General features: G+C 40.6%; 1 protein-coding gene across 3 annotated transcripts in view; it reads left to right on the forward strand.

Annotated features, from left to right (window-relative positions):
- PELI1 (pellino E3 ubiquitin protein ligase 1) overlaps window positions 1–17,866 on the forward strand; it is a 44,111-nt gene that overhangs the window by 15,855 nt on the left and 10,390 nt on the right. Inside the window, exon 1 of one of the 3 annotated variants that reach the window (XM_010410993.3) lies at window positions 10,381–10,535. The exons of the other annotated variants lie outside the window; for them this stretch is intronic. The gene's annotated coding sequence lies outside the window, so the exon portion shown is untranslated. Of the gene's footprint in view, window positions 1–10,380; window positions 10,536–17,866 lie in introns of those variants that run through there. 3 annotated transcript variants of the gene reach the window in all.

The raw sequence follows: 17,866 nt of genomic DNA on the forward strand, positions 1-17,866 counted from the left end.
CTTTGTGTCAACAGCTACACGTCTGCATTTTGGCTATAATATTTACCTCAGTCTTTTAAGTAATTGAAAAAAGTGTATCTAATTTCTGATATGAGAGAGCTACTGTAACTGTTAGATTTTAGATATACAGCTATTTAACTTTCATTATATCTAAAGTTACCGGTTCTTCCCCCCCATGGTATTAAACTATACTTTCAAAATAAAGAGCTTAGGCCACACATTGGTTTTAAAGTGAAAACTTTTATAGAAAATAGGGGGTTTTGTGCTTACCTGTTTTTCTTGTTGTTGGGTTTTTAAAAATTTTTCTGCAATTTAAATGAAGTGCCTCCCTTCTAACAAGGAAAAAAGCCTCAGCTTGGAAGTGGTTACTAAAAGATAAATTTCACCTCAGAAACTAATAAAATTATTGGGACTGATATACTCCTCATGTTGGTTTTGTAACACTGTATAGCGTTGATAACATTTCAGAGTAGGTGACCTTGCATCTTTTTGTCCTAGCAGTCATGTTTGCACGCAAGGAATACCTATTATAAAAGGAGGAGGCCAAGCTTCTGACAGTGCTGTATTTATTGGTACGGTTCAAAGTTTCTTCTGGGGACATGTAATCCACACACTTCCATCAGTGAAATGCTAAAAGTACAGAATGACTTCAGTGTTTTAAAAAGTTTAGGTACAACAGTGGCTGCTAAGCCAGAGAAAGTGTTTCCTTTATGTTTAGAGAATATCTATTCTGCAGCTGGGGTTGATGTTGCTGGAGTGACACTGAGCATGCTTGACAATTTGTTCTGCCACTAAGTTGCATTGAGGCAACACACAGTGAATGCTAAAGGCAGTGCCGATGATCAGCCTTGACAGACTTGTAGCTTTCATCAAAACTCGCCTGACACTTCATAAAGTCATACTGGGTGTCTAGTGTCATATTGGCTCCAATGACTTTGCCATATTGAAGTTCTTTAGTTCTTTTAGTAATGTCTGTTGAATAGTTAATTACATAAATGGTATTCCGTAAATGTTTGAGGGTTTTTTGGTTGTTTTGTTTTACTTTGAGTTTGCATTGGTCCAGAAGCTTGAATGAGTCGGACATCTCTGCCGAATCTGGGCAGTGACTTCTTAACGTGTGTCAAGGTTGCCCATGACAGTTTGTACCCTTGGAGCCTTCTGCTCTGCAAAGGGATGGCCTGACTGGAGACATCCTTAAACATAAGAGTAACTGATGACAAGCAGCAAACTGAATGTGCGTGGATGCTAAAAAGCTAGGAGCAGAGGAATTTTCCAGCTGCTGAAGCATTCTGCGAAGTTTTCCTGTCTCATACAGCTGGCTGAGAAACAGTGAAGACGGTTTTGTAAACTAATTTTCTATCTCTGCACCTGGGGTTTGTTTTCCAGCCTTGTTGTGGTATATTGGAAAAAATATTTTGAATGGGTGTTAGAGAACCTCAGCCAATCCTTCTAAGGGGTGGTTGGTCAAAGGACCAATGACCTCCTACCACTCTTGTGGACCACGTTATATAAACCAGTTTATAATTAATTAAATAGAGTTATTCTCCTGACTTGAATCGTGTCGTTCTTCTCGCCGTTCTCGGTACAACAGCGACATATGTGAGCAGGGCTTCTACAAACCTTTATGAATAGGTGTGAGTGAGGCACCGCTGAGCTCAGCCTGAGTAACTTAGCAATTTGAAGCAATGTTCATAAACAACGTCAGTCCAGAGAGGGCCAATCTAGCCCTAAAAACTTGCAAAGATCACTCCTGAAGAGCCAGATTTCTTGGAATGAATCGGTCTGCACTGAATGGGTGAATGAAAAGGGGCAACTGAAATGGCTCCTCCTGACCAGATTGTTACTGTTAACTTTGCTGTAGTAGAAAAGCAGGGCCCCTAAGGTTTCTGTGGTAGGCACAGATGCACTTGAAGATACCCACACAGGCTATGTTTGGCTATCTGGAGGGCACATCATGGGTTAAAGTGGAGGCTTCTCTTAATCTCTTTCCCAAGGTTCAGAAAGGAAGAAATCTGTACCACATTAACCAGTCAATGTGGTTAATAAATAAGTGATGCTGTAAATCATGTGAAATTTATTTCCAAACTCTCTAAAGTACTACTGTGTTCTGAATCGTCTGGTACTGTTCAAAAATCACTTTGTTGTGGTGCTGTCACAACTGCCCTTTTTTTGTGGCTGTATGCTCTTTTCAATGTATTTGCCCAACAGTGTTTCCCATTTCCTGAATGGAAAAATTCTTTTTTGAGAGAAAACAAGTAATTCTTTGCACAAAGCCTGCCTCTCAACGCATACAGGTACAAAGTGCAAAGTAGAGGTCAGTGCTAGAAGTGAGTTTGCAAGTGTGAAGATACTCCTGTGTGTCAGAAAAATGCCCAAATGAGAAAGAAATGTAGATTTTATTTCATGCTTGTGTTAGTTCAAATCTAGCTCCATCTTTAACTGTTCAACTCTTTTTTTTTTTTGCTTTGGAAGCTTCTCCAGGTAGCTTTGAAATATGAGCTGGTAAGTACAGAGAGCCAGAGTCCTGGCCAAGATGGAGCTTTGGGCATGGCTTTTTGTTTGTTTTGGGTTTTTTTTCAGAAGAAATTGTTGAGCTGTTTTGCTTGAACATTTTATGTCAAGTAAGTAAACTAGTATTAGTTGATGAGAAATACTCTGAACTCGTGTTCTCAAACCTCAATTTTAAGAGTCTTAGTTTCTAGGCCAAATTTTGAAGGTTTATATTCACACAGAATTCTGCTGTGGAATTCTTGTTGCTCAAGAAAGAACTTTTTTGTCTTCGGGAACACTTTCTTTGCTGGTAGAATTACAAAGAGTCAAAGTGCTGCCTTGCTAATGTAATTGCATTAGAGTTTGTAATGTGATGTAGCATCATTGAAAATGCTGGGGCAGTCCATGAAACTACAACTGAACATTTTAACACTGCCTCACAATGGGTGCATCACTTTGGCAGTTGCTGGAAAAATGTTCTGCCACAGTGCCTGTCACTATCCCTGTACTCCACCAATCTAAAGTTACTTTTGTCTTCATCTGCTGAATTTTGTCTGACATATGCTGAGTAGACAAGAAGCAATACAGATTTCAAATGCATGGCTTTTTTGAAAACAAACAGGCCACTCAGTCTCAAAATGCCTTTGCTTATCTTCGATGACCCGTGCTCTAGGGAATATTTCTTCTTGCGGTTGTAACTGAAGGCTGTGCTAATCTAAAGCTGCCATATTGAGCTAGATACTTTCCCTTATTTGAAGGTAATATTTTTCTGTGGACATAGAAAATTGAAAATTTGAAACTAGTGATAACCTTGAAAACCTGCAACTGTAAGTCAAATGTCAAACATAATGATTTCCTTTGGTCTTAATTAAAACTCGACCATATGGTCAGACCAAAGTCCCGTGGGTCCCTATAGAAATAGTACAGCTCCATCTCCATGGCTGAGATATTCTGTCCTGGGCTTTTTTTGGTGGGAATATATTTGGCACAATAATACCAAACATTGCATGTGATAAGCGCCAAGAGTACCTACCAGTTCTCCCTTGTACCTCTAAAGAAGTAACTGTGCTTCTGTCTCAGCCAAGGAGCAGAATTTAGGGATGGCATCTCTAGCACTGAATTGTTACTATTTGGGAATGACCTTTTTGTTGTTAGGTGTTAGTGCCTGCGCAGAGGTAAAGTGCAACTGCCTGTTTATTTTTATAAGCAGTAAACCTCTTACCCAAATTGGATTAGAAGTGTAGGAAGTAACGTATTGTACCTGTCTAGATATGCCAAATCATGCATTTCCCATGGGATTAGAAAGGAAAGAAAAAGATCTGATTGACTGGCATGGGATTCTTTTCCTCTGAGCAATAACAAACTGTGAACAGGCAGGTGGTCTAACATGAGAAGGTTTTGGAACTGTCCTGTTTGAATTGCTGGCTGTCGGAGGTGGCGCACATGGGAACTAAAGTGTGCAAAAAGTTAGTTTTGTGTTTATGGATAAATACAACTTGTATTAGCATAAAAGTTGGTTCACCTTAGTTTTTAAGGGGCAGCTTTTAATGTATCTGGACATACTTCTGTATACCACTATTAGAAGCCTATTGCATGTGATAAGTAATCAATTCTTGTTCTCTTGAGTTACTGCCTAAAGTAACATTTGTTCTGTACCTGAGCTCATAAAACAGCATTTAAAGTATTCCTAAAAAGATGTCCTTGACTGTCAGAAGTACAGGGAACGGAGGTGCTGAACCCCGTGTGTCTGTGCGGAGCTGTAACATCGCCTAGCAGGCCGCTGTGAAAACCTGACCCTTGGCTTGCAGAGAGGAGGCAGCTCTCTGACAGCTCTCCAGAGGAATGTAGGTCATATGCTTTTATGTGCAAATGCTGGAGGTGATATGTTTAGAAAGGACCAAGTTTTCTACCTTGTGTGAAGACTGTCTAAAAGTTTGAAGTGAGGAGGAAGAATGTAGTAAGATGGTTATGTTTAATAGCAGTGATTTGCAAAATATTCAGGTATGAACTATGGACTTGGGACACTGACATGCAGAGGTGAGGGGAGCTGTTTTGATGTTATCCAGCACTTTTTTTACCAGAATTGTGGAGGGACTACAGTCAAAATAGTGAGTGTCAAGAGTTTAGTAAGTGTGGTTAGGAACTGAGAATAAAGCAGAAGGCTGTTGGATAAACTTGGCTTTTTGCTTCACGCGCTCTTTAAAGGTAAATATATTTGCCTTCTTGTAAGAGATCCATTTGTGTGTGAGTTGATTAGAAACTGTACTGAATAGTTTTCAAACTTTGTCCCTCTTAAGATATTTTTTCCCTAGAATGTGAGTGTGGGGACACAGCCAGTTATAGCTGAATTTCCATAGCTGAATACTTTTCCTTTTTTTGCTAATCTGAATGAATAATCTAACATGAAATGTTTTTCATCACTGAGACAAAGGTATTTTTCAGAACTGACAGTGTTACTACTTCTAGCAACTGTCTTAGCATTCTCTGTACAAGTCCGTGGCCAAATGATCTGGCTTTGTGGGAATGAAAAATTTCGGGTAGTGCAGGTTCAGCTAGTTCTGCTATAACCTTAAAGGCTTTGCAAGTACAAAAATCGTGTCTTGGAAATGAATTCAAATTGGGCCTCCCTTTCTTTATTTAGGGGAAACCATAATACCTGAAGCTCAGTGAATCTGGGTTCTGATGCTGCAAGATTGCTGAACAACAGCTAAAAAATTCTTTAAGGAAGTGCTTGTGCATAGCCAAGATTAATTGAACCAGAAATGATCCTAGAGAACTTAAAAAAAAAATCTTTTACAATAGCTTTTTCCAGGTATCTGGAAAATTAGAAGTTTACTGTCTTGGAAAGAAGCCTGGTGTGACTACATCTGTATGGCTCTGACTTGGCAGGTGACTTGCATCAGTTTGACCATTTTGGAAACAAATGTGCTTTCTTCAGAATGAGGAATGCTTTGCCTATCGTTCTTTCAGTCTTGAATTTTTATGAATTCAGCACATCTGGTGCTTCAGGTGGTACTTGAAGCCAGGTGAAGAACCATCTTCCTCTGGTTTCAGCTTGGGATAGAGTTAATTTTCATAGTAGCTGTGTTTTGTGTTTAGGATGAGAATAGTGTGAATGCACTGATGTTTTGGTTGTTGCTGAGCAGTGCTTACTCTGAATCAAGGACTTTACAGGGTCCCATGCTCTGCCATCCAGGAGCTGCCCAAGAATCTGGGAGGGAGCATGGCCAAGACAGGTGACCCAGTCTGGCCAAAGGGATTTCCGTACCAGAGGACATCATGCCTAGTATTATGAACTAGGGGGAATTGGCGGGGAAGGGCTGGGTGCTGCTCAGGGATGGTTTGGGCATCAGTCAGTGGGGTGGTGAGCAATTGTGTGAGCATCACTTTCTTGGATTTCCTTTCTCTCTCCTTTTATGTTATCTCCCTTTTCCTTATGTTTTATTTTAGTTTCTTTCAATTACTTGATTGTTCTTATTTCAACCTGAGGGTTTTACCTTCTTTTCCCTGATTCTCCTGCCTTTCTCACTGGGCAGGGGAGGTGTGAGCAAGCAGCTGCATGGTGCTTGGTGGCTGGATGGGGTTGGTTAAACCACAACATTGTTTTAAGAGCAGCTTAATTCCCAGATGTCTTACTTGGGCAACAGTTGCTGTGTTGAACTGCTCATTGGGCCCCGTTTCTCTTGTGAGGGACTTCCATGGTGTAGCTGAGGAACGGGCACACAAAGATGTAAGGGTGGAACAGGACTTCATAGGAAGTGCTCATTAGGTTTGTCTGATGGCAGAGTATGACTCCTGTGATGGGAAATGCTTCTGTGCAGTGTGATGACTTATTGCCACTCTGTAACTAGGCTCCTTCAGTGACAAATTGCTCCACAGTTGCTTAAGAATTACCATGGCTGGATGAAAGACATTTTAGAGTTGGCAAATCTGTTTGAAGGAACGTTTGTTGTGCCTCAAGAACTTGAGATTCTATTTAGGTCTTTTACCCAGCTGTCCTACAAATCTAATTAACCTCTCCTACCCCTTCCAGAAGTGGTCAGTGTAGAAGAGTTCATAAAGTACCACCTACCCTTCATGTCACAGAAACTTGAGATGCAGAAAAGGGTTCTTATCTCAAAGCTGTAGCTATAACAACGGACCTTTGTTTTCTCAACCCTTGTAAGAACTTTCTTACTCCTTGCCATAAGCCACCACACAGTAGTGTGGGGGATTAGGTCATTTCCTTCCCTTCTCCTCTTCCTGCAGATTATTTGATTAGCATTTCTATTGTATACTCCAAATAGCATGTTCTTGGCTTCAGGCTGATCCCCCCCCCCCCCCCATAATCTCTTTAAAACACTGTAGTATGACTTTTTATTAACGGTGTGACATGGGAACTCTTTGCACAGAGATTACATGTGACGTAACACAATAAAAGATTAATGGGGCTGGTAAATCAGTAATCTTCCCTTCTTTCTTCTTCCCTCATGCACCTGAGGGTAGGCTTCTGGGAACCCCCTAACAGTGTTAGTGCCTTATAACACATGAAATATTTTTCTCTTTTGGATATCATTGGCTTTGATCAGAGTTCAGCCTCTGACTTCTTGGGAAACAAAGTCCAGGTTGTGTGTAGTGTATGTTCAGCATTCAGTATTGAGTGTACAAATATACCTCCCCCATGGGATCATTACATGTCCTGGTCTTCCACATTTTTTGCTTCCTTTTCTGTGTTTCCTTTCCTTCACTCTCTGTTTTTATATACCCTGTGTGCAGTAATTTCAAGCTCTTATCCTGTGTGGGGTTTTTATTCCACTTCTTGCCTGTTCTGTTGAATAAAATTATCAACAGGTGTTTAAAATGTCAGTCTTGAAATTCAGTTGTAATATGCTAATCAGGTTAACTCCAGCATAAGGAGTTTGCCATTCAGGCTTCTTGCCAGTCAGGACACTAGAGGCCATAGTGCTGCCAATTGCCTTTGTCTGTAAGGCTGTCTTTTTAGCTGGAACAGCTAGAAATGCATTCCTCTTCAATGCTCATGTTGAATGTCATGTGAAATCACGTAATTGTGTCAAACTGTACAGCATCTGCCTGTGAGTCAGATAGAAGAACATGACGATACAGCCCTTTATTTCTTTAACAACTTCAAGGAAAGAACCTCCCCTGCAGTTCAGCATCACTTTATGAAATTAGCAGTGATATCTTGGGCTACAGATTGTATTGTTTTAGTCTGGCATGGTATCCGTACTCCAGGGGAAATCAGATAGCTTGCCTAGCGACAGCATGCTGGAAGCATTTGCTTCCAGTCCTCAAGGACTGGCATAGTTCTTGTGATTCCATGAAAATCATTAAACCTTCCTCATCATAAAAGTGGGGGGCAATGTTGACACAAGAACAGTTGAGTAGAGCATGGCTGTGAGTAAACACAGGCAGGGAAACAGTCATTCAAACTCTGTTGGGTGAGATTCAGAGGCAGCCACATAGAAGTGTGCCTAGGGGCAAAATGAACCCTAGAAAAACCTGAATTAAGATGGGGCATGATTAGCTATAAAAAGGACATTGTGTGGTGTTGCCTGATAGCTCCAGAGGGTCACTAATATGAAGGCAGGTAAGGATTGCTATCTGCAGGAGGCTGGGTGGGGTGGTAGAGAGCAAATCCACCTGTAGCTGCTTCTTAGGTGGCTGCAGCATAAAGTGATCTACAAGCTTATTAACCTGAATGCTGAACAGCTGCATCTGTAAAATGAGAATAAAGGAGTTCTAGGAGCAAATCAGTCTTCGAGTTCTGCTTTTCAGGATGAATGCTTTTGAAACAGTACAACTCAAGTTTTACAACTTGTGTGAGAGAAGTAATGCAACCTAGAAGTGGTCATACCAATGTAACTAATCACTGCAGTTAAATACCTGAATACAGAGCACCTTTTGTACTCTTGGTGCCATATCTGTGTGTTAAGTGATACTAATGCAGTCCTGATGTGCTTTTCTTTTTTTTTTCCTTTTAAAACAATCACGAAAGCAAACCCTTAGCCCTGATTAAAACAGCATCCAAGCTGCCAACTTTGTATAGGCTGGGACAAAATAAAAAATACTTGAAAGTGATGGGGGAGGTGGGGTGGTGTGACTCCTCCACCCCAGTAAAAATTGCCATTTTAAGGATCTACAGATTACCAGTGGAATAGCTGGGTTTGTGTGTCAGTAACATGAGGCTGTTGATTTTTGGCAGGGGGGAGGATTCAGCTTAAATCTCAAGATTGGACTTGACAAGTCTCTGGGGTTACTGTTGAGATTGATGCAGAAGGTCCCTATCTATCCCCTCATTTGCATTGGTATAGTGGGATTACAGAATAAACCCACAAACAGATAAGCAAAATTATTTGGGTTGAAATAGTTGGAGATTTGTGTGTGGTTTTGGTTTTTCCCTTAGACCCTTGCCAGTTTAGTAATCTGATAGCTGTGATAATAACCATACCATTTCAACCAGAAGAGTGGAAACAAGGGAGCACCTGTACATCAGTTTTCCTCCAGGCACTTTCCAGTGTTCAGGAGCTGTGGCTCAAACACTTCTGTGGAGTAAAGTGGTATCTTTGTGCTTAGTAATCTACAGTAGGAGGAAAAAAAAGTGTCTTTGAGCCTATGTATAATTTTATTATCCAGAATATCCTATGACAAGGTGTTCTGCAGCTGAATTTTCTGGGTAGGTGACAAGATCCTGTAACAGGACAGCTGTACAGTATTACTTAGGGGAAAGTTGGCTGTGGAGTACAGGTTGAGAAGAGAGAAAATACAGATGCATTCAGCTTGTTTTCAGCAATGAAGCTGAGTTCTGTGGAGCTGTAACTTCTGCTGTTATGGCATTATGAACAGAAAAGCTGTTTTGACAGTTACAGATTTGAGTGTTACCCAGTGGCTATACTGTGAGGTGAACTGGGGAAGAGATCCAGCTAAAAATTCAACAGAGCTGATAACCCAACTTTTTAAAACATTGACAGATCAGTCTATAAAATTGTGTTTAAAAGATTGAGGTGGCAAGCCAAGGAGGGAGCAGCAGAAACAGGAGCAACAGTCACTTGAACAGCTTGGAGATGTGAGATGTCAGGCTGTATCTACATTGCTTGAGCCAGGGTAATCATGTACCCCTTCTTCACCCACTACAGCTGTCATGTAAAACTTGATGTAAAGGTTAAGCTGCTGTGTCATATCATGCTTGCAGCAGCCTCACAGCATTTGCATGATCAGTTCCACGAGGTAGCTTGGAAGCTGTGGTAACTTCATCACCACTTTATGGCTCAGACATTTAAATTATCCCACCCACTGGCTTGATGCAGTGATTTCAATGTTGGTGGAATGAGAAATGAGCTCATAACCTGGTCTGGCACATGCAGATTTGCCTTTCTAAACGTGCATCCTTCAGGAATGAGCTGTTGTAGAATCATTGGCCATGACAGTCCAGTACACACAGGTGGCATCTGCAGGTGTGCCATGTGTCCAGTCCTACAGTGTTAGTGAAAATGGAGATAGCAATGCCTGAAGACTTTCTGCTGGTATAATTCTCACTGTATTAAGAAATTACTCTTTGTGTGGGAGGTGAGGAAAGCTAGCTGGGCTAATAAATTATGGTTAAAAAAAAAAAGAAAAGGTATAGCATGCATGGGTACAGTTATGTAAGAGAAGGAAATAAATCAGTGTTTCTCTGAGAACCTCATCCACAGAGCTGCCAGGCAATTGGGCTGCAGTATTGTTCTCAACACACCCTCTGCTTCCTTTTTTCCTTTTTGGGGCCCGGGATGGATGAATTGATGGAGCAGGAGCAGGATGCCGGCTCTGCTCCAGCCAATGCTGCGTGGTGCCGCGGTGTTTACCCAGCTTACGCAAGGCAGAGCCGGCCCCTCTTGAGGCAGAAGGCGCTTCCCACGGCTGAAGTAAAAGCACACAGAGCAGCCACTCAGTCTGGCAGTTGCTGGGGGTTTAAAGGAGTTGGTGGATTTCGGCTGATTTTTAACAAGATCGAAGGGTTGGATTTTTTCTTCTCTACTGTGTAGGAATACTGAGAGGACGCAAATATCCTGGTAAGTGCTCTGCATGCCATCGCTTTTCCCTTTTAGTGTGGCATTGTTTCAGTCTCTCTTCTAAAAGCCTCCTCAGCTGCAGTGATTTTCAGTGATTCGGTGGAAAGGAAGTCTGAGAGCGGGCAGTGTGTCTGCAGGCTGCCCTTCCACCTCAAAGAGGTAGAGACATTCAAAGTGCACAGCATAATAAGTGCTGGTTGATCATAAGAAGTGTCAGTCACTTCTCATTTTTTGAGTGCAGAGCAAGGTGCCTTAAAACTGTCATTACCTGATAAAATCATACCAAGAGGAATTTCTCATGGAGCTGTTAAATATTTGTGTTGTCTAAACCAAAAATAAAGGCTTTAAATGTAACTGTAACTCCTATTTTTGCTAGATGATGTAGTATGCCATGTGAAAAGGCTTTAGTGTAATACAAACAGCTATTTAGCAGATACTTTGGTACATGAACTGCCTCATCAGGAAGTCAGAGGCTCATAAAAAGCAAAACACTAATGTTCAGGCATGTAGAACAAGAAGTCATTGTGGTTTTTTGCAAGCCCAGGCTCCTCAGCCATACATTTCAGTACAGGTGCATCAGACAGTAGACTTTCCTGGACTTGAAAAGCTCCATTGCTTTATGTAAAAATAAGATGCCTCTGTTTTGGTCTAAGCTCTTAGGAAGTTTTGCTCTCGTGACTGACTCTAGGTGAAAATTGGGACTGCTTTTTTTTTTTTAAGGTAATACTGCATAATTTTTCTGAAGCAGTAGAGAGGATGATGTTAAAAGTTTCTAACTGTAGAGTTCTGTGTAGCAGAACTGTACTTCTGTACTAGTGTTGTACGAAGTTTTTTTCTTTTCTGCTTGTCCTTGTGCGAGGCACTCTCTGAAGATACAAATAGGTATGCTATGGCTAATGAACACCTGACGTTCTCCCAGCATATATACATACCAGTAGTATTGTTTTATGGCTTTTTCATATGAGTTACAGGTTATAAGTAAACTGCATTTGATAATCTGAGTGAAATGAAGGTAAAATCAAAACTATACTTTTTTCAGCATAGCCCACAGAGTTTGTACTAACAGGCAAAGTGCAAGTGCAGCCAAAACTTCATGGAGAAAGCTGCAAATTAATCTTCTGAAGTAGCTTGCATGAGTAACTTTGACAGGTAGTTCAGCTGGTGGAGCAAGGACAAGCTGTGGTGTTTGGCCCTCGTGCCAGAGGGGCTGAGCCCCGTGCCAGGCTCCGCGCGTCATCACCACTATATCCAAAAGCTGCAGGAGATGGGTGGCAAGGGGGTTCAGACTGCGTGTAAATGGAGCAGGTTAACTGGTGAAGAACTTTCTGAGCTAATTAAGGATACAGATAATATTGCAGTGACAGCTTTAAAATAGACACCTTGTGCTAAAAGACAAATGTTTTTGGCTTCCCACACGCAGTCTGAATTACATCATTTATAACCCGTAGGAGGTTATCGTGGTTTCCTCAGGGGAGGATCAGCTGTTACTTTTCATAACTGAAAAAAATTCTGGACTATTTCTTTTTCCAAGGGAATATTTTCCGAACCGATTTTTGTCAGTCTGTTGGAATGGAGCATTATTGATTATATAAATCTGCCAGGTTTAATATACCCAACCCCATTCTCATGTCATCAATGGCAGTTCAGAGTAAGAGAACTGAAGTTAGCAGAGGTCTGATTGAAATGAGGCCCCTGTGCTTAGATGGGTTTTTTTGGTCTTCTGAAGAGGAATGCTATTTTTGAGTACTATCATAAAGTACCGATTTTCATATAGGTGCCTATAATAGAAGTCCTATTCTAAAACACTTCCCTTGTTCATTGAGCAAGGTTGCTTGTCCTCAAGGTGCTGTTCCTGTCTTTCCTGAAATTGCTGCAAACTTCTCAGACTTGTTTCTGAGGCTGGAACAGAATTTGAAGCAGAATGCTAGATGCCAGTTCAACCAAAACTGCTGTTTCTTAGACTGAACAAAGTTACCCGTGGCGTTAGAGCAGAACAGTAGATTTACTCTTGTCTATCAAGTTAATGCCCCTTTCAAAGTGTCTACAGACAATGGGTTTTTGTGTGTGTATGTGCTCTGACTCTTGCATGACTTGCTTCCACGATGACCAGACCACTAATGGCAGATGTCCATGGTAAAAAGATGCTTTCATTCTGTTTGTGACAATGAAAAACTCCTCTACTGAGATTTTACAGATGTTCTCAAGACAGAGTAGTAGATAGTAGATAGCTGTTGCATTGGTTTTATGCTTGGTGTCTTGTGCTGGATCGGCTGCTTGCTCATTTCAGAGCTTGGCCTCATTGTCTTGTTTTTGGTATCTTATTTTTGTCTTGCTTTCATATCATAAGACGCTTGTGTATGTGTAGTGGATGACTAAGCTTATTCTGAGTTACAAAAGAAAAGGTATGCAGTATAGACTAAGGAAATAATAAGCCATACTAAAGTAAAAGGCTGGACTGATACTCCACACTCCCAAGGCTTATTCTTGGAGATTTTTGATGCTGAAAAACTCCCTTTTCTAGAAATAAGGAAGTGAATTATCCTTCCTTAGAAAGGTATTGTATGGCTATTGATCTAAAGTGATAGGCATTTAAATTGCACTAACAGATGCATCACTATACCTTCCCTGTGCATCTGTAGTGAAGGATACAAGCTGTAGGCAGAATGTGGCTAATCTCAAAAGTGGAGTCTAAAACCTGCTGATGTTAAAATTGCAGGTGTGTGTGGGAAGGAAACATTAGCTTGTTTTTTAACTGGAAACTGGGAGAAGTGTTAAAACGATGGTTGATAAACACATGCTCTTTTTACCCAGTGATCACTTCAGTAAAAACGATTTTAATAGCAGCTTACGAAAAGATTAATAGGGAAAAACAGTTAAAGGAGAATAATTTTCCAGTGGTGAAAATTACTTCACCCATCACGTAGAAGAAAGTGATTTCTCAACCTTTGTCTCAGCTTTCAGAAACAGTGATGCAAGGAGCCGATTCCTTGTTGCTCGCACCGGTGGAGATCAGTAACATTATTGATATTGTTTGTGCAACCTGGGCTTGGTGGGAACACATACTCAAACAAGCAGTCAGTCTGCTGGGAATTACTGTGGTTTTTTGGGTTGGTTTTTTTGAGGCTTTGTTTCCCCCCCCCCCTTCTCTCTGATTACTTATTGCCTCCCCCTCCCTCCATGCTTGCAAATATCTTCATCTTGGGGGACTAGTATTCTGTACAGCTTGTATCTCACAGTGACTTTTAACTTTGGTATTCTGGTTGTTTAAATCTGGAAATCAAGATTTTTACTTTGAAGTGGTGAGATGTAACTACAGAAGAGAATACGCAGTGCTGAAATACTGTACATGTATTCAGAGGATTTTGGTTTCTGATCTTGCAGTTGCAGGAGACTTGCCTAGTGGAAACTGGAGTGATAAAGAGCTTAAATGTGTAAATGGATGTTGGCAAACTTGGGTCCTACTTTTATCTTGTCAGGTATTGTCACACTATTCAATGGGAATTGTTTGTTTGCAGTATGGGGTTTTAAATCCAAATAAAGCTGTAGGCAGTAACATGTAAATCTTGAGGGATAAGGACAAAATCTTGTTTTGTTGATAATGGAGTTACTTATAATTTATGTCTAACTGGTCAAAAAGTGCACCTAAAGTGCATATTCCAGTTGCTTGATAAAATTATGTGGACTTCCTAAAATTAATGGTATTCCTTGAATAATTTAGGTTGGGAGGTTGTCTGGTTCAGTCCCTAGACTCAAAATGGAAGTGGACTGCCTTAGATTGGGCTGTTCAGGGCCACATGCAGCTTGGTCTCCAAGGATGGAGATCTCATAACCTCTGTGGATTGGGGGTTCCCCGCCCCACCCCCCCCCCCCAATAGCTAATCAGGATTTTCTGCATTGTAGTTTGTTAGTTGCCTCTTGTTCTGTCACTGCATACCTGTCAGAAGGACTAGGTTCCATTTTGTCCCTATTCCCTCTGGTTTAGCACAGAATTGCTGAGGGAAGAGCTGGATGTGAGAATTGCAAGGGTAGTCAGTGGAGAACAGCAAATAGTATAAAAATAAAAACATTGATAGATAAGATGTCTTGTGCTTTATTTCTAAAAGCAAAAAAAAAAAAAACCCACGCTCAAAAAGTTAAAATATGTAGATGCAGAAAATAAAGATAATATTATAAAAATGGAGGGGAAAATTCCCATTTTTTGCATCTGAATCAGCATATTTTTATTTTAATGTATTCATTGACAGAGGACTTCTTTCTATACTGTGAAAGTGGTTTTCTATGCAGTATTTCAGAAAAGGGCTAGTCTGGCACTAGCTACAGTTGCTAGCAGCCTATAATGCTGTCTCTGTGTTTAGAAAATGACGGTAATTTATTACAAAGAGACTTTTATTCTAGTATTTTTAGCTTTCAGCCGAGTGTTTAATGAATCTCTGCTTGGGCTCATTGAATTTATGTTCTCCCCTCCCCCTGCCCCATTTTAACCATTAAGATACTGCTATTCTTGCCACAATTCCAGAAGCTGTGCTTGGTCTAAGAAATAGCAAACTTATTCACAAGGCGCTGTGCCTTACTGCAAACAAAATCTGAAGACTTGCTGAAGCACCTTAAGACTAGTTGTGAGTGAGTCTCATGATCAGGAAAGGCAGCTGAACGGTTGAGGATGACTGCTAAGCGAGAGCTGGTAGCTCAAAACCAACCAAAATTCAATCTGTCTCTGTCCCCCATGGAAAATGATGTGTTCAATGAAAGTGTGCTCTTAACCTCATGTACTCCGAAGCATGGTTTGTGAGGTCTTCCCAGGGGATAGTCTGGATGCAGGGACCAGTGTTTGCATGAGACAGGAGCGATTACATTGATACGACTTTTCTTTCTACTGGAATGGAGTCGGAAGTCTGTGGCTTGCTTTCTCTGCTATAGCACTCTGCCTTCTGTGACTTTAGTGAGTACTGGAGAAGAGGAAGGCTTGTATGAAACCAGACTTACATTCCTCAAGCAAATTTTAAATGCTTTTCTCAATTTAGTTCTTATCACTTTCTAGTCCTTCAAAACAGTTGCACGTGATAGTATTGAGCAAGTTATCCTCATTGAACTTTCTGCTGTCCCCAGAGGAACCAGTGTTAAGAATAAAAAGGTATTACCTGTTCATGAGTTCTTCCTGTTTTTGATACTGGAGGGTTTTAACTAGTACCTGTTGTGGTTTGGGGCTAATTGCAAACAGTTGTGCTCACCTTTAGCCATGCAAGTTGCATTACTCACAAAATCTTTTCAAATCCATAATACAGGACTGTGCAAAGGTAAGGGTTTTCGGGCTTTGGTCTCTTCTCTTTGGCAGAAGCAGAGATCTTGACGTGAAATGTTTGCTGCTGCCAGTACTATGATTTTTGGAAAAATGTTGGATGAGATGGGATCTTCTAATTGGCATCTTATTCCTTATCAGTGTCAAAGGTTCTTGGAGGAGTTTAGAAGAGTCTGTTGTTCAGAGCTTGCTCCAATGAAGCCTGTTCCACTGATGTTTGGAAATGCTGCTGCAAAAAGCAGAAAAAATGTAACTTGCATGTATTTTGAACAAAAAGTCCATTCCTTGGCTATATACTGGCACTTCAGAGCCAAGTTGTCTTTTTAATTAGCCTTTCATAACTTTTTGAAGAAGTCTCCTATAGTACTGTAGGAATAAAAACTAGTCAGGTTATACTACAAGAGAAGGCCCATTATATATTTTAGTGGATCCCTTTCTTCTACTCAACAGCATTCCTTCCAGTGAGTTCTTCATTCAGCTTTAAATGATCCATAAGCCTGCTCTGTTTCAGGACTGGAGATGTTATCCCATGGCAGATTAGACTCATCTCTAGTGGGACAGCAATTGAGTTTTATTTGCAGACACGAAATTTCCCTTGCACTGATCTTCAGGACCTCATTGGAAGCATATCATTGATCTTTATTATTTTTGGGAAGAAAAATATTTTTCTTTTGGATACAGTGCACCAGGCTGATCACAGTGGAAGAGAAGTAGTGTGTCTGTTGGACTGATTATTTTTTTGGGAGTGCTGAATTTTGTATGTGTTTTGAGTTGAAGTAATCTGAGGGTGTAGTAGTTGTGAAAGTGGCATGTGAAGCTCATAAAGGTTCTGAGATGTATTTTTAAAAAAATGAAGTTCAAACATTCCAGCCAGACTTCTGAAAGTGGATGAGTAAGCTGTGTTATTAATGATGGCTCTAGATTTCTAATGCTCAAACCTTCCTTAAGTCTAATAAGAAGTGGATTTCCATCATGTGCAAAATAAACTTGAGTGGATTTCTTTAAATGTAAAGCAAAAGAAAGTGTTTTAAAGAGGAGCTGAGCGATAGATGTGGGACATCTTTCCTTATACCGAGATTCCCTATATAACTACTTGTATTGCTGAGGTCTGTCCCTGGGAACTGCTGACCCCTTTTATTGTTTCTGCACAGGTCTCTGGCCACTTGTGCAGGTACTGCTTTAGAGTCTCCCCTAACATGTTACTTTCATGAGACTTTGAAGTTGACTCAGTCTGAGACATGTATTTTTTTAGTTTTCCATTAAAATTGTTCACTTGGATGAACAGAGGAAGAGGAGAAGCTGCACCAAACCTGTTCTTGTACTAATGGCTAAAGTTATTTTTAATGTTTGCCTTCCCACTTTCTCTAAGTGAAAGGATTATCTCTTTATCTAACACTTTAATGTGGGGTTATGCTATTTAAATCTTTGGTTGCCGTGTCATGGTATTTCCTAGTCCTGTGCTGTTTCCTAATAGGCACTGCTGTAGGTTTCATGGCAGTATTTCTTGTGAGTTGGTAAATGTCAAGGCAGAGGACAACTGTTGGCCAAGATGAAAGTAGTTGTATGTGAAGAAGCCCGAAATGCAGGGGAGAGGCTGTTGAAGAGATCAATATTCAAGCAGAAAATAGGTTAATCATGTGGGGAGGAGATGAGAACATGAGCTCTTTTAGAAAACAGCTATACAAGCAACTATAATGCAAGAAGATTTTAAAATAAAACAAGAAATGCTGGAGTTGATTGTAAAAATACTTCATAGAAAATATATCCTTATTTTTATATACAGATAAATTACGAAGATTCATACTTCTTAAGTAGAAGTACTTCAGAAGGGAAATGTGTGTAAAGAACTGAGCGCTATTAAACACTAGGATCTATATAGTTCAGTATTAACGTCAGTAAAGCAGCCCCGAGGTGTGTTCACAGGCACATCGTTTCAGAAAGTGTGGTGCTCCAAAGCCGGGTGTGATGCCAGGAGGCAAGGAGGACCCTGGAAGACATGCAAATTGTGAACACAGTTAATGTTGTGGGGCCCTCT

This window comes from Corvus cornix, chromosome 3 (assembly GCF_000738735.6).
Source record: "Corvus cornix cornix isolate S_Up_H32 chromosome 3, ASM73873v5, whole genome shotgun sequence".
NCBI lineage: Eukaryota > Metazoa > Chordata > Aves > Passeriformes > Corvidae > Corvus > Corvus cornix.